Here is a 10,246-nt window from a genome sequence, read left to right as displayed (position 1 = left end):
TAGACATAGAATACAAACTTGTGGTTGCCAAGGGGGCAGGGGGTGGGAAGGGACAGACTGGGATTTCAAAATGTAGAATAGATAAACGAGATTATACTGAATAGCACAGGAAAATATACACAAGACCTTGGGGTAGCTCGCAGTGAAAAACATATGTGACAATGAATCTATGTATGTTCATGTATAACTGAAAAATTGTGCTCTACACTGGAATCTGACACAACATAAAATGACTATTACACAATTAAAAAAAGTTAAAAACAAGTACAGTGTACAATTAACTATCTAAAAAAAGGAAATTTCTTCTGTAGAGCACAGGAAACCATATTCAATATCTTATATCACCTATAATGTGAAAGAATAGGAAAATGAATATATGTATGACTGAAACTTTATGCTGTACACCAGAAATTGGCACTTTATAATTGAGCATATTTAAATAAATTAAATATATATATGAGATGCAGATTCTCAAGTGAGCAGGTCAATTATATGTCTAACTGGAGTTTGAAAGGAAATAATGGAGGATGAGGAGGAATGTTTTTCAAGAGTTGGTTGCTGAGAATTTTCCAGAATTACTGAGGGACACCAATGTTCAGATCCAGGGAGCTGAATGAACTTTCAGTATAAACTTTAGAAAATCCTCTCCACGTATAGATATATCGTAGTGGCACTGCAGAACAGCAAAAGGAGAGAGAAGATTGTATAGGATCTCAAGGAATGAAACAGATCATCTACAAAAGAACTGATAGTAGCAACAGGATCCAGAAGACAGTGGAGAGGATTTACCTAGGTTGGACACATTGTCAATAAGAGATCTTGAGATACCACCTCAACACCTCCCGGATCGGCAAAAACATAAAGCCTGACCACACCAAGTACTGGAGAGAATGTGAATCAATAGAAACTGTCATCGCTGCTGGTGAAATTGCAAATCTGTTCAAGCAGTTAGGTGTTACCTAGTCCGGTAAAGTGGAGCGTGAGCACACTCCCTGACCCATCCACCCTGTTTCTAGGGCAGCGCTGACAAACATGCTCCAGAAAGCATACACAGAAGGTTCTAGCAGTGCTGTTGATAACACAAGAAATGTGAAAATAACCAAAATGTCCATCGTTACTACTAAGAAAAATAAATGTTGGTTATCATTATGGAAATCTGCAATCAAGTGATCCATAGCTACCTGAATCAAAGTGGATAAATTTCAACAACATGATATAAACAACAGGAATCACATAGAATATATACAGTAGGATTGCACCAGTAGAAAGTCCAAAAGCAAGAAAGCTTAAGGATGATTAACGCATTGTTAACTCTAGGTGTATGTATGTGAGCGTCTGCATGAGTGTGTGCGTGTGCGTGTGCGTGTGTGTAGTAAAAGAACAAAGCCATAGATACACACCAAGTTCAGATTAATGTTTACTTTTGAGGAGGAAGAGAAGAGAATTAGAGAGGGATAAGAAAAGGGCTTCCAATGTCCTTTATCGGTGAGATTTTATTTTAAAAAATAAAACCCAAAGCAAATATAAGAACATGTTATCATGCATTCAATATGTGTGACAAGTGTATAGGATTTTTATAGTATTATCTGTAATTTCCCCCAGATTTGAAATAGTCCTTAGTTTTAGAAAGAAAGCAGACTAGTGTACATAATACATAAAGAGCTCACAAAAACTACTGCGAAAACAACCAACCATAAAAATGGACAGAAGATGTGAACAGATACTTCACTAAAGAAGACATATGGATGGCAAATGAGCACACGAAAAGCTCAACATCAGCAGTCAGTTAGAAAATGAAAATTAAAACTACAATGAGACACCACTAGTAGAGACGATAAAATTTAAAAGACCCTATCAGGTGCTGTTAAGGATGTGGAGCAGCTGGAACCCTCTTACGTTGCTGGTGCAGATGTACAATGACAGCATTTGTTTTGAACCTCAGGTAGTTTCTTAAAAATTAAACTTAGAACCCGTATGAACATATAAACTCTGTCACCCAGTCATTCCACTCTTTGGCATTTATCTAAGGCAATAGAAAACACATGTCCATAGAAAAACTTTTACACAAATAAGCATAGTGGCTTTATTTGTAATAACCCCAAATTGGAAGCAATCCAAATGTCCATCGTCAGGTAAGTGCACAAACTCTGAGACAGAATATTATTCAGCAATTTAAAAGGAATACATTATAGGCTACAACAAGAATTGCTTTCAGAAAACATTTCATCAAGAGAAAGAAACCAAACAAAAAGAGATACGGTGTGTAATTCCGTTTACTTTTAGGAAACGTAAACCAGTGCATAGCAACAAGAAACAGCTCAGTGATTGCTAGGGGATGAGGTGGTGGGGACAGGAGGGGTGGGCTGGAAGAGAGCATGAGGAGACTGCTAGGGACGATTCGTGTGTTCATTACCTTGATTGTGGTGACGGTTTTCCGAGTCTATTCCTATGTCAAAAGCTGTCCAACTGTACCCTTTAAATATGTGCATTGTTAAATATCACTTATATCTCAGTAAGTTATTTTAAAATAGAAATAAAGCATAGGGAGAAGTAGTGACTGACTACCATGGGAGGAAGTACACTGGCTCGGTGGGGCAGCCCATGAGCGCAAGCCCTCCTCCCGGGAGCAGGCTGACCTGCAAACATGCATACCGGGAACCTGGGGCAGGAGAGGCCGCCCCTAGGCCAGGCCCTTGTGGAGATGGGAGCAAACTGATCGGCTCCCTCGAGGCAGTCTGCTCCCGGCGAGGTCCCTCTCCCCTGAGCTCACCTCGACTGCCTCCCAGTACCTGGCTGACAAGGAGAATTAAATCTGGGGTAGCAGAGGCCGCCCCGAGGCCAGGAGACGGGTAGATGGGAAGAAAAAGAGCAACTCGCCGAGGGATCCCCCTTTGCTGCTGGGCTGCCTCCGCCTCTGCGGCCGACCTCTTCCCCCGACAGCACCACGCCCGCTCCCAGGAGCAGGCTGACTTCAAAGGCTTCTGTCCGGCGAACCTGGGGGAGCGGAGATCGCCCCCAGGCCAGGCCGCTAGGGACATGGGAGAAAATCCTCTGGCTCATCAGGGGCACCCGTGTCCCCTGTCGGTGACGCAGACCCCGTCCCCAGACCGCACCCCGCCTCTAGTGTGTCAGTGTGTCTGTCTGACTGCCTGCCTGACTGCCTATCTATTGGAGGAAGGGAGAGGCTAGTCTATGTGTGTGTCTGTTTAACGGAGGAGGAAGCGCCTAGCATGTCACTCTCCTTGCCTGCCTATCTATGTATCTCTCACTCTCTCTATATATCTGTCTATCTATCTAGATGAGGCATAGGAGTAGGCTAGTGTTTCTTTTAATTTTTCTGTCTGTTGAAGGAGGGGGTTACTTTGTCTATCTAACTATCTACCTATTTGAGGAAGTGGAGGAGGCCACAGAGGGTCGAGGAGGGACAGGGAAACACAGAGTGCAGGGGGGCAACGAAGGGGAGACCCCACCTCAGGGATGAGAACCTACAGAGGGTCAAGGAGGACATGGACAGACAGAGTTTAAGGGGGCAATGAAAGGGAGACACCCACCTCAGGAACGGGACCCCACAGAGGGTTCAGGAGGACAGGGACACACAGTGCAGGCAGGCAATGAAGGGGAGACCCCACCTCAGGGACGGGACCCCACAGAGTGTCTAGGAGGACAGGGACAAACAGAGTGCAGGGGGACAAGGAAGGGGAGAGCCCACCTCAGGGACCCCAAGAGGGTGCAGAAGGGACAGGGACAGTCAGAGTGCAGGGGGGCAATGAAGGGGAGACTGCATCTCAGGGATGGGAACCCCACAGAAGGTTGAGGAGGACATGGACAGAGTGCAGTGGGGCAAAGAAGGGGAGACCCCACCTCTGGGACCCCACAGAGGGACCAGGAGGGACACGGACAGACAGAAACAGGGGGGCAATGAAGGGGAGACCCCACCTCATGGAAGGGACCCCTGAGTGTTCCAGGAGGACAGGGACACAGAGAGTGCAGGGGGGCAATGAAAGGGAGACCCCAAACTCAGGGATGGGACCCCACAGAGGGTCCAGGAGGGACAGGGACATACAGAGTGCAGGGGGGCAATGAAGGGGAGACCCCAACTCTGGGTCCCCACAGAGGGTCCAGGAGGTCAGGGACAGACAGAGTGCAATGGGATAACGAAGAGGAGAACCCACCATTGGGATTCGACTCCACAGAGGGTCCAGTAGGGACAGGGACAGACAGAGTGCATTGGGGCAATGAAAGGGAGACCCTCACCTCAGGGACAGGACTCCACAGAGTGTACAGGAGGTGCAGGGATAGATGGAGTGCACAGAGACAATGAAGGGGAGACCCCAACTCAGAGACCCCACAAAGGGTCAAGGAGTGACAGGGACAGAGTGCAGGGGGGCAATGAAGGGGAGACCCCACCTCAGGTATGGGACCCCACAAAGGATCCACGAGGGACAGGGACAGAGTTCAGGGGCGCAATGAAGGGGAGACCCCACCTCAGGGATGGGAAACCAGAGACAGTCCTGGAGGGACAGGGACTGATGGTGTGCAGGGGGGCAATGAAGAGGAGACCCCAACCTCAGTGACCCCACAGAGGGTCCAGTAGAGACAGGGACAGACAGAGAGCAGGGGGGCAGTGAAAGGGAGACTCCCCCTCAGGGATGGGACGCCACACAGGGTCCAGGAGGGACAGGGATAGACAGAATGCAGGGGGGCAATGAAGGGGAGACCCCACCTCAGGGACGGGACTCCACAGAGGGTCAAAGAGAACAGGGACAGACAGACTTCAGGGGGTCAATGAAGGGGAGACCACACCTCAGGCATGGGAAACCACAGACAGTCCAGGAGGGACAGGGACAGACAGAGTGCAGGAGCGCAAAGAAAGGGGTTTCCACCTTTGGGACGGGACGCAACCCATTCCCTTTGTGCTAGATGAACGAACGTTCATTAAAAGTTTGTTTAAATTCTGCCTTAAGATGCTGGTACTTGGTCTCCACTTCTGACAGTTCTTCCTTGAGCTTTTGAGTAGCTTCTCCCTTTTCACCTAGTTCTGCCTGTATTCTCTGCAGAGACGTTTCAGATGCAGATAACCTTGACTGAAGCTGTTGATAATCTAAGTCTTTCTGAGGAAGGCTTGCTTGTATATTCTTTTTACTCACACATTCTTCATTGTGTTTCTCCTCTGAGTATAGTCCAGTTCTTTCTTCTGCAACTTTTCAGTCAAGTCCTGAAATATCAATTTAACAATGTTATTTCTTTTCCTAATACTTTCAATTATTCTAATTATTCAAACAATCTTTAGAGAAGTATCATTTCGTACTAAATGTTTAGTCATTATTACAATATAAAAACAGTGAAAATATCCAACCAAGAATTAAATCATTACATACTAACTTATGATTTTATTATTGGTCCACTTGACTAAGCTTTTAGTACTAGTGTAATAAGAACTACTAACAAAATTTTGACATAAAATGAAAACACTAAAATCTACTAACTAGACTCTTTAAGGTATGCAAAATATTTACATTCTCTCATTTGACTTAAAAATTAAAACTACTCCTCTATCATCAAAAATTGTTTTACATAACAATATACCTCAGCAATTCTGATTTCTGGCTTTACAATTTCATAGTTGGTAAGAGTTTTAGCATAACAATACCATTCACTGCTGTAGTATGCCTGATTCTACTGATTCCTAGTTTTTGCTCTTCTTAACAAACACTATTTTTAGGAGTAATTCAGAGTTCTTTCTAGGTATGTAAAAACAGTGATCTAAAAATTTCACTAACCTATCTCATGTTTTGTTATTTTACTCAGTACTATCAAGTATAAAGTATAAAAACTGACACCTCCAATCAAAGATCTGGATCAGTCAGCCTAATCAAATGTCAAAGTCTGGTCTTAGTGGGGTTGTTACAATTAATATTGAACATTTTTAAGTCATCATATGTACACATAAGGTATGGATTAGAATTTTAACTCAATTCTGTAACAAAGATAGCCAGGATAAGAAGCCACGGTGAGCACCTGATGAGTCAATCATGGACATTTATAATGCTCACTTTTTATATGCAGTGTGCTAGAAGGGGATACTACAGATGTAGTGGAGGACTAGCAAAGCCTCTGACCTTTAAACAGACTAATCTAAATGAAACACACATATCAAAAAAAAAAAACTTTTCTAACAAAGTTGAAACATAATGCATAGGCAAAAATGGATTAATAGAAAAGCTGTGTTAAATTTCTTGAGTATATAGTCTTAAATAAAATGAGTAAAGTTGAGTGGGACTAACTAGTAAGTTAAAAATCACATGAAAATAAACTTTTAACTTGGTAAAGTGGTGAGAGGAGTTAAGCAATAGGTAGACATGACTCATGCTATCTGCTCTATACAAGAAGACATAAATAGATAAAGTCACAAAGGAACAAACAAGTTGCATGAGGGAAAATAACAAATGCTATTTATTACCTCGAGGGGAGTAATAAGTCTAGGTACCAAAGTGGGAAAGGCAGGCAGCAGTAATGATTCTTGAACACCCGTCTGAGAAGTTCGTTAATATAAATTACCAAGTAGGAATATACTATAGAAAAAGCAATGTCAGAAAGATGATATAAGTATATATATAACAAAGAGAAGATGGGAGACAAAGTAAAAAGAACAACCATAAATTCTGGGCAAAATTAGCAGAGATGTGTCTTGACCAACCAACAGAAACAGAAAAAAAGAGACAGAGCCAAAAGACTAGAGAAAAAAATAGTAACTTTGAGTCAATCTGTATATTAGGAAAATTCTTTTTTTATATAAACATTTGTGTCTTGTTAGTAACTCCACATCTTTCTTGACATAATTTTCTACTTTTAAGAAGATAACATTTATTTTAGAATTCGTAAGCTAAATCTATTCGTTGATCATTATAGATATCTTGTATCTTTTTGAAGAAAAGTCCAAGTTACTAAATTTTATGAATGCAACCACACTAATACTGAGAACTTGGGTGGGATATAATTTTTTTTAATGCTATTAAAATTAAGGCTAGTAATGAGGTAGTAAGTCTTCTTCCCCATAGGCTTAAAGTAACCAAGTAATCCCACTAGTTCTACACATAATCCCTCAGACAGCTCCGCTCTTTAAGAAGCAAAAAATACATAACAACCATTGACTGTTTAAAATTCACTTGCCTAAAAAATTAATCAAAATCTTCCTGCTTTACTGCACAGATGAGAGCTAATTAAATTTTAAAAGAACCTAAATCACTTACTTTCTTTTTAAAAGAAACTAATACACTCACATGATGTAATTTTTACATGCAAAAGGCTAACTGAATTTAGTATGACAAACTTTTCATTCTCATTATCATCTTCCCATAGAATCTGAAGCAAAAAGTATAGTGAAAACATGGTTTTTGAAGATTGATTTTTTAATGCAGTAGAATCCATTAAGGAAATCAATAATTGCACATTCTCTTCTCTATATCAATCCTTACAACAAAAAATGAGATAGACATTATCATCCCCATTGTATGGATGAAGAAGCTAAAGTCAAAAGCTTGATATGACTTGGCCAGGTGGCAGAGTCACGTATTATGATTCTAAGTCCAATAAACTTTCCACAACACAATTCAGACACTCAGTGAGTCAATTCATGCTCCTCCAAACTTATACTATTCAAATTTAAAATATAAAATGAATGTTAAGATTGGTTTATAACAATTATCATTTGAGTAGGCAAAAGTCTTTCCTTCTGAATGTCCAGTCCTCTTTTGATTTCCTCACCAATTGTTCTTTCAACGTATTTTCTTACAGAGACAATTTCCCTGTATTAGGCTCTATTATCCACTTGTTACTAGCCAGGTAATGAGAAGAAATGCAAAAAGAATGGTATTTTTTATAGCTTGAGAGCTTACAGAGTAGTTTCAGGGATCTCATTTGTTCCTCAAAACAGCTTTGTGAGAAAGAACAAATTAACTATTTGTAGCTCTCCAACATCTTGTATTTTGTGCTCTTACATGTTCCCATGCCTTCTATAGATATATCTATCTCTAAAATGAAATGCCATTAACCCCTCTGCCACATGATACGCTCCTTAGCATCCCTAAAGACTAAGCTAAATAAAGTTGTCTTCTACAAACGCCTTTCCTGATTTACTAGTCAGTAAGATAGGAAAACATCCACCGTGGTCTTGATCCAACTCGGCATCACAACACTTCCAAATAAAAACAGTGACAACAAATATTCATTGAGGTGCTTTCTAAAAGCCAGACACTAGTCTAAGCACTTTAACATCTATTAATGTATTCAATACTCACATCAATCCTAAGAGGCAAATGGATATAACAGTACTTCTTAGCAGAAGAGGAAACACACTTTAAGAGGTTGTGTGTCACAACCAGTTAGTGGCAAAGCTGAGATTTAAACGGGCTTTTGACCACTGTACTATTCTGTTCATGTCAGTATACCACTTGGCAACACAGTGGTAATACACAGCGATACAACTACTTGCCACATCTGGCTCTCGCTCTGGCCTATGAGCACCTTAATACTGGGACCGTTGGAAAGTGGAGAGCAATGAAGAATGGAAAATGGATAAGAGGTGTAACCCAGAAAACAGTCAGTCTCTTACAGTGACCCATGTTAATCACATTAGTAGCTTTAAATAAACATATGATTTTGTTCAGAATCATACAGAAATAGTTAAACTAAGCTGCAGAATTGTTTAAATGTCAGAATATGATTCTTATTAGAAACTAAGAAGGAGGCTCCCTCAATATTCCTCTCGTTTTTAAGTTTTCCAAGTCAGTAATTAAAAAAAACACTGGCTTAATGCTGAGAACTTGACATTAACATAAAAGCAACTATTTTTCCCATTCATTATATTTTAAAATGTAATCTATCCACTCTGATGCTGCCTATGACCCACAAAAGCTGCCAAGGCATTTCATGTAATAGCCTTCAAAAGACCAAGCATAGAGATTTCCAAATTTACAACACTTGGATATCACCACTGTCAACAATTATGATTTATCAAGGACAAAGGGTGAGGAGTGGCGAGGGAGGCAGAAGGCAAAAATTCAAAAAAAAAAAAAAAAAAAGAGAGCGAGCGATAGATGCACCTCTCTGCTTGCTCCTGCTCTAACTGGTGAAAAAAATCCTAAGCAAGAAAACACTTTGAAAAAAAATTGTCAAGTATTACACTTCTGTAAAGATTATTAAGATTAGTAGAAAATCCTCTTATCCCCTAATAAAAAATTCCATTTTTACCACACTAAACCATCTTGATTCCCTGTAGTGCTCATAAAATAGACAGAGTACTTCCTTTAACAGTGTGTGTGCACGTATATAGGCATGTGTGAATATATATATATATAATATATATATATGATGTTTGTTTCATAAATATTAACGGTTTGATGTTTCAGAAATACGTAACAAACTACACTGATCATAAACATCTGCTGCATGTACACATCTGGCCAACTTCCAAGAGGCAGAAGGTCAACTCTAATCTCAAAAGAAATTAAAAATCAAATTGAGGGACAAAGATAAAACTAAAGTGTATGTAGATGTTTTCTACATAGAGTTTGACAGGAGAAAAAAGGAGGGACAGGGAGGCAGGGAGGTTTTTATCAGCCATAAAAAGATTAAATTTTAAAAATCAGTCAGCACCAAGTGTTGATGGAGAAATAGAAAATGGTAAACTAGTATAATTACTTTGGAAAACAGTTTGGGATCACCTAGTAAATATGAGTATGTATGTAGCCAGTAGCCCAGCAATTTCACATGAGAGTACATAACAATTTAATTCCTGCACAAATGCATGAGATTTATGGTGAAAGTTCATAGCTGCAGTATTTGTAACAAGAAAAAAGAAAAACTGTGTGAAAAAATAGGAAGTATATATGGATCACTTTGGCTGCATACCAAAGAATAATGTAATTGTCACATAGAAAAGCATTTATGCAATTGAGCTAGTTGCTTTTTTCCTTGAAACGCTATTTCAACTGGAAAGAATCACGGACGAACTATCATTATTCAGACTTGGGTAGGAAGAGAATCTGTCATGTCAAAGAATAGAAGTGATCCCGTTGGTTGCCAATGATAAAACTGAAGCTTCAAGATGAAGCTTAGAATTTTGGAAAACTTGTATCTACCACCATGAGCTTGACACTTCCTTATGCTTAAAGCCTGTACTGAGATTGATGGTGATGTTGACAAATGTAACTTGTTTTATACTGTACAGTGAACTGTTCAATATCTG

General features: G+C 40.3%; 1 pseudogene; it reads right to left on the bottom strand.

The window, feature by feature from the left end:
• Positions 1–2,058: 2,058 nt before the first annotated feature.
• The window catches only part of LOC116156438 (early endosome antigen 1-like), a 64,179-nt pseudogene continuing 55,991 nt past the window's right edge, over positions 2,059–10,246 (bottom strand).

Source organism: Camelus dromedarius, chromosome 21, assembly GCF_036321535.1.
Source record: "Camelus dromedarius isolate mCamDro1 chromosome 21, mCamDro1.pat, whole genome shotgun sequence".
Classification (NCBI taxonomy): domain Eukaryota; kingdom Metazoa; phylum Chordata; class Mammalia; order Artiodactyla; family Camelidae; genus Camelus; species Camelus dromedarius.
This window is presented reverse-complemented; position numbering and strand designations above follow the sequence as displayed.